The following is a 6,140-nucleotide window of genomic DNA, read 5'->3' on the forward strand; positions in this document are numbered from 1 at the left end:
GACCTATTGATACAAGTTGTGTGTCTCCCTGCTTTACAAATGTCTCCAATATGTCTTATGAAAACCACCAAAGTGTCTTTTTACAGAAAAATAAATCAATGCCCAGAGTAGAACTGAAGAGCCATAACAGATTTTTAAAATTTAAATGCCACAAAATTATTCTTTGAAACCTTCACAAAAAAAGAATTCACTCATGTAAAACTTGTTTCAAGCCACTCTTTCTCAACACTCTTATTTTATTAGAAGAGTTAGAATTTATTAAGACAGGAAAATCAGCTTTCCACAAACATACCCTGACGATTTGAGAGGATAACCATTCTAAAGTCCCTGTTCATGTTTATTCATATTTTATGGTAATTTCTTAAAGTAAATATTCAATACAATAAGAAAATATTCCTTACCATGTCAAAACTATAATCCCCAGTGGTGTCACAGAGAGTCAACTTCTCCTGATGAAAATTTAAACACAATATAGTTTCTCTTTCAGATACAGTAAATAACAGTTATTATTCCATGTCACTGTTTAACTTCTCCCCCTTTAGGAAAACCAAAATAATAATAATACATCTTTCAGTTAAAAAATTTTGGCTAGGCATGGTGGCTCACACCTGTAATATCCTACCACTTTGGGCAGCTGAAGTGGGAGGATTGCTTGTGCTCAGGAGTTCAAGACCAGCCTGAACAACAGAGCAAAACCCTGTCTCTACAGCAACAACAACAAAAAATGTAATTAGCCAGACATGGTGGTGCGCTCCTATAGTCTCAGCAACTCTGGAGGCTGAAGTGGGAGGCTCGCTTAAGTCCATCAGGTCGAGGCTGCAGTGAGCCGTCACTCCAGCCTAGATGACAGAACGAGACCCTGTCTCAATAAATAAATATTTCACTGATTTGGGGGATTTGATTTTTGATATATGAAGTATTTTAGCTAGGTACTCCAAGCAGAGTGGGCATCTTCCCTTTGCAAGGACCTCTCTAATCAAAGGCTCTGAGGTCAACAACTCTTCAGAGCTGGAGCGCCACAGGGCACTGCTGGCTCCCCTACAGACAGATGTCAGAAACCTAAGTAACTCCAGAAAGCACATGCTACAGCGCCAACCGTCTTCAGTCTCATGCTTAGAAATCCAGTCTTCCCCCCTCCAAATCCCTGCTCTTCTCTGTAGGTTCAATTATCCTTCTCTCTTGGGTTCTGGAATTCTCAGGAAAATAGGACATTTAAACTTTTTCTTAAATGGCATTATAAAAAGCTGCATTTCTATTGCCTACCCTCTCTCCAAAGACTCAAAGGAAAAAATGGAGCTTTAGACTCACTTCCTAAAAGCACATTTAAGGATTTGACCTTGGAAACACTCAAGTGGAAGGGAATGCAACTGATGTTATCCAAATCAGGCATTTAGAACACCTCTTCCTAATAGTCCAATGGTGGGGGTGAGGAAGGCAAGAGCAAACCGGATCAGTTACTTACAGGGAAAGGGAGGGTTTACGTAGGGGAGAAATTTAATCACTGGAGGAAAAAATTAGGGACTCTAAACAAGTATACTCTTCCCCCATGGGAAGAATCTGATTTAAAACCATGCATGCAGTCATTCATCCATTCATTCACTAAATGCTTCTTGACATCTACACTAGGGGTGTCAATATACTGGGCCCCAAAGGCATGAGACAGACCTGCCTTCAAAGAACCATAGTCTGGGATAGGGAGCCAGACTAGTAAACAGATTACAATATAATGTCACCTGTGCCCAAGAGCTGACAGCAGCAGCTCAGAATTAGGAATGACTATTGCCACCTGAGAAGAAGGTGGTTTATGAACTGGAATTTGGAAAAGGAAAAAAGTTCATTAGGTGAAGAAGTAAAGGAATGGAGTGTCCATGGGGTGAAAGGAGCAGTGCCTACAAGGACACCAGGGCCCGAAATAGGTAGTGCCTGGATGGGATGACCAGTAGCCCTGCAGGAAGAGGAATGCGGGCTCTGAAGTCCATCCTACCACCAATTCTGGCTTATGACCTGGGAGGACATTGGGCAAATCACCAGACTCAGTGGTCCACAATTCTACCTGCGTGTTAGCCTCAGCGCAGGAAATTAAGAAATAAAAGTCAATGTTTGAGTCCCACTCCAATTATTTCAGAATCTCTAGGTCTGGCTCCAGGCATCAGTGTTTTAAAAGCATCCCAAGTGATTCCAATGTGGCATAATCCCAAGGGATTATTGTAAAGGGGGTTAATTAAAGAACCCAGTTCCATGGGTTGTCATAAGGATTACATGAAATAATAAATACAGAGCTTCTAAGGAGTATTAATAAAGATGATGATGGATTCTGCGGGAGGGATCAGGATGGAAATGAGACAAAGATAGCCCAGAGCCCACCACCACAGCTGAATTTTCTTGTTCCTTTCCTGCATGCCAGGCACTGTTCTAAGCTCTTCGCTTGTGTGAACTCAGGCAGTCTGGCTCCATTGACCAGGCTCTTTAGCCACATCTCTATACCATGAGAGGATGACAGTCCTTGACTCAGATATTAAAGTTATGTGGCTTACTTTGTGGGAGTTGGTGACTCACGTTTTCAGGGAGTGATGTGATCAGAATTGTATTATATAAAGTCATCTTAACTTTAGTATTGACAATAAGTTTGACAGGGAAGACATGGAGGTAGAGAAATTATTCTACTCCACAGGTATAAGCCAGAAACTGAATTGGTCTACAGAAGAAGAAAATCAGATCTTGAAAATCCAGAGCCTGAAAAGAAAAAAGAAAAATAGGCTGACAGATTTTCTCATCCTATCTGCAGGACTTACCAAAGTCTTAATAAACACACAAATGTATTCTGACATACAAACATGTTCTGTTTCTACACCAACCATTTCTTCTTGTGCAACTTCAAGCCTCAACATTAATACCATTTGAAACATTTTTAATCATGTCTCAAGAAAAGTCTATGAATAATATGCTCAGCATGCTTCCATCATCTTTCAAAAATCTCTTCTATTCAAAGGGTTTTTTTAATGCTCTTGTATTACCATCTTCTGTTGAGGGGTTTGATTTAAATTAGTTCCTCTACAGCAGAGTTTCATTAATTGGCAATTCACAGTTAAACTGTATTTTTCCATTAGTAATATATTAATAATGTGCTGGAATGGAGAATATGTGAAGCCTCAGAGCCAGGGGAAAATGATTAAACTTCTGCTTGGCTTTTGGAGGTGGGAAAACAAGGCTAGCAAAGGCTGAGAAGCTACTCTGTCTCAATCACTTTGCTTCTGCTGCTTTCATTTACTTTACTGCTGACAATGACCCTCTGAGATAAGAACAAGTCTGTTTTCTGTCCAAGAGCACCCAGCTGGAAAACCATGGTAACCCAGAAACTGTACTCTTCACCATCTCATGGTGTCTCCATTCTGTTCCATGACACCTTTTGGAGGCACAAGGCCTTTTCCACAAAGTTGCTTGCTTAGTTCGTCAAGTTTATTTTTCAAAAACCCATATCAAATATTTTAGTATTATTGGGGGCCTCAAGTATTCTATCTGGGTATTTATCACTAGTATAAATTTTCTTAAAACAGGAATAACTATTTGGCATTAACTCCTGCGTTAGTCTGTTTTTGCATAGTTATAAAGGAATACCTGAGGCTGGGTAATTTCTTTTAAACAAAAAAAGAGGTGAGGAATCTGTGAGGGGGTTCCCCTTGACATTGCCATCATAGAGTTCCTCTGTGGGAGTTTTGCCCCTGCAGCAAGCTTTTTTCTGGGCACCCAGGCTCCCAGACTTCTTCTATCCTTTGAAATCTAGGTAGATGCTGCCAAATCTCCTTCACTTTTGCACTCTGTGCACTTGCAGGCTTCACACCACATGGAAGCCACCAGGGTTTATGGCTTGCACCATCCAGAGCAGCCCAAGCTGTATCTGGGTCCCTTTGACCTGAGGCTAGAGCCAGAGCTGCTGGAATGTGGGAAGCAGGGTCCCAAAGATGCACAGGTCAGTGGAGCCCTGGGCCTGGCCCCCCAAAACCATTCTTTCTGCCTAGACCTTGGCCTGTGGTGGGAGGGGCTGCCTCAGAGACTTCGGAAACACCTTCAAAGACTTTTTTGCATGTCATGTATGTTAGCACTTAGCTCCCTTTTAGTCATGCAAATCTCTCTAGCAAGTAGAACACAGCCCACTTGTGCTCCTCAGCTGAAAATGCTCTTTCCTTTACCACATGGCCAGGCTTCAAATTTTCCAAACTTTTACTCTATGGTTCCCTTTTAAATATAAGTTCCAACTTTAAGTCATTCCTTTGCTCCCATATCTGATCATAGGTTGTTAGAAGCAGCCATGCCACATCTTGACTGCTTTGCTGCTTAGAAATTTCTTCCACCAGATGCCCCAGGTCATCACTCCCAAGTTCAACATTCTACAGAGTCCTAGGACATGGACACATCGAAGCTGTTTGCTAGGGCATAAGAAGGGTGACGCTTACTCTACTTCCCAATAAATTCCTCACTTCCATATGAACACTCCTCAGCCTGGCCTTCATTGTCCATATTTCTATCAGCATTAAATGGTTACAACCATTTAACCAGTCTCTAAGAAGTTCCAAACTTTCCCTTCCTGTCTTCTTCTGAGCACTCCAAACTCTTCCAACCTCTGCCCATTACCCAGTTCCAAAGCCATTTCCACATCCTCAGGTACCTTGTAGCAATGCCCCACTCCTTGGTACCAATTTTCTGTGTTGTTCTGTTTTGTTTGTTTGTTTTTTGCATTGCTATAAAAGAATATCAGAGGCTGGGTAATTTGTAAAGAAAAGAGGTTTAATTGGCTCATGGTTCTGCAGGCTATACCAAAAACGTGGCACAGGCATCTGCTCAGCTCCTGGTGAGGACTCAGGAAGCTTCCAATCATGGTGGAAGATGAAGGGGAGCCAGCATGTCACATGGAAAGAACAAGCAAGAGAGAGGAGGGAGGTATCAGTCTCTTAAACAACCAGATCTCATGTGAACTCAGGTAAGAACTCACTCATTACCATGAGGAGGGCACCAAGCTAATTCATGAGGGATCCACCCCTATGACCCAAACACCTCGCAGGAGGCCCCACCTTCAATATAAGGGATTAATTACATTTCAACATAAGATTTGCGGGGAACAAACATTCAAACCGTATCAACTCCCCTCTGTTGTCAGAATCCAAATATATATTCTATACTATAAAGTAGGTGCCATCTTTTCCATTTTACATATGATGACTGAGCTGGTTCCCCTCTAGAGAGGTTATCATTACAGAAAGAATAAACTACTCAAATACCAATTATTTGTATGCATTGCTAGTATTTCAAAATTATTATTTAACTCCAGAAAATAAATGTGGCAACTTAGTGCTTTCTAGTTGTTAAATTTAGTCTCCTATGTACTAGACGAAATATTGTGATTTGTAATAAGAAATATATTTTTTTCTTTATCTGCAGTTCCTGGCACAGAGATCCCTAAAACTCTTGTAATTTTCTGAGCAACAGAGTGCTAGGAGAATCTTTTGTTCTAATAATATTTGATCTTTGATACTTCTCCCTCACACAGAGCTCATAAATCCTTTGGAATTTCCTGAGTAATAGGAACATCTTTTGTTTTAATGAGGTGACTCCAGATAGGAGCTGATCCCCAGAAAAACCAGGCCGTGATTAGAAACTTAGAACTTTCATCCCTATCGCCCATCTCCAGGAAGGGGATAGGGGCTGGAGACTGAGTTAATAATCGATCATGGCCAGGCGCGGTGGCTCACGCTTGTAATCCCAGCACTTTGGGAGGCCGAGGCGGGCGGATCACGAGGTCAGGAGATCGAGACCACGGTGAAACCCCGTCTCTACTAAAAATACAAAAAATTAGCCGGGCGTGGTGGCGGGCGCCTGTAGTCCCAGCTACTCGGAGAGGCTGAGGCAGGAGAATGGCGTGAACCCGGGAGGCGGAGCTTGCAGTGAGCCGAGATTGCGCCACTGCACTCCAGCCTGGGTGACAGAGCGAGACTCCGTCTCAAAAAAAAAAAAAAAAAAAAAAAAAAAAAAAATAATCGATCATGCCTACACAACAAAGCCTCCATAAAATCCCTGAACTGAAAGGTTCAGAGAGTTTCTGGGTAGCTGAACACATGGAGGTGCTGAGAGGCTGGCACCCCCAGAGA

Source organism: Symphalangus syndactylus, chromosome 2 (genome assembly GCF_028878055.3).
Source record: "Symphalangus syndactylus isolate Jambi chromosome 2, NHGRI_mSymSyn1-v2.1_pri, whole genome shotgun sequence".
NCBI lineage: Eukaryota > Metazoa > Chordata > Mammalia > Primates > Hylobatidae > Symphalangus > Symphalangus syndactylus.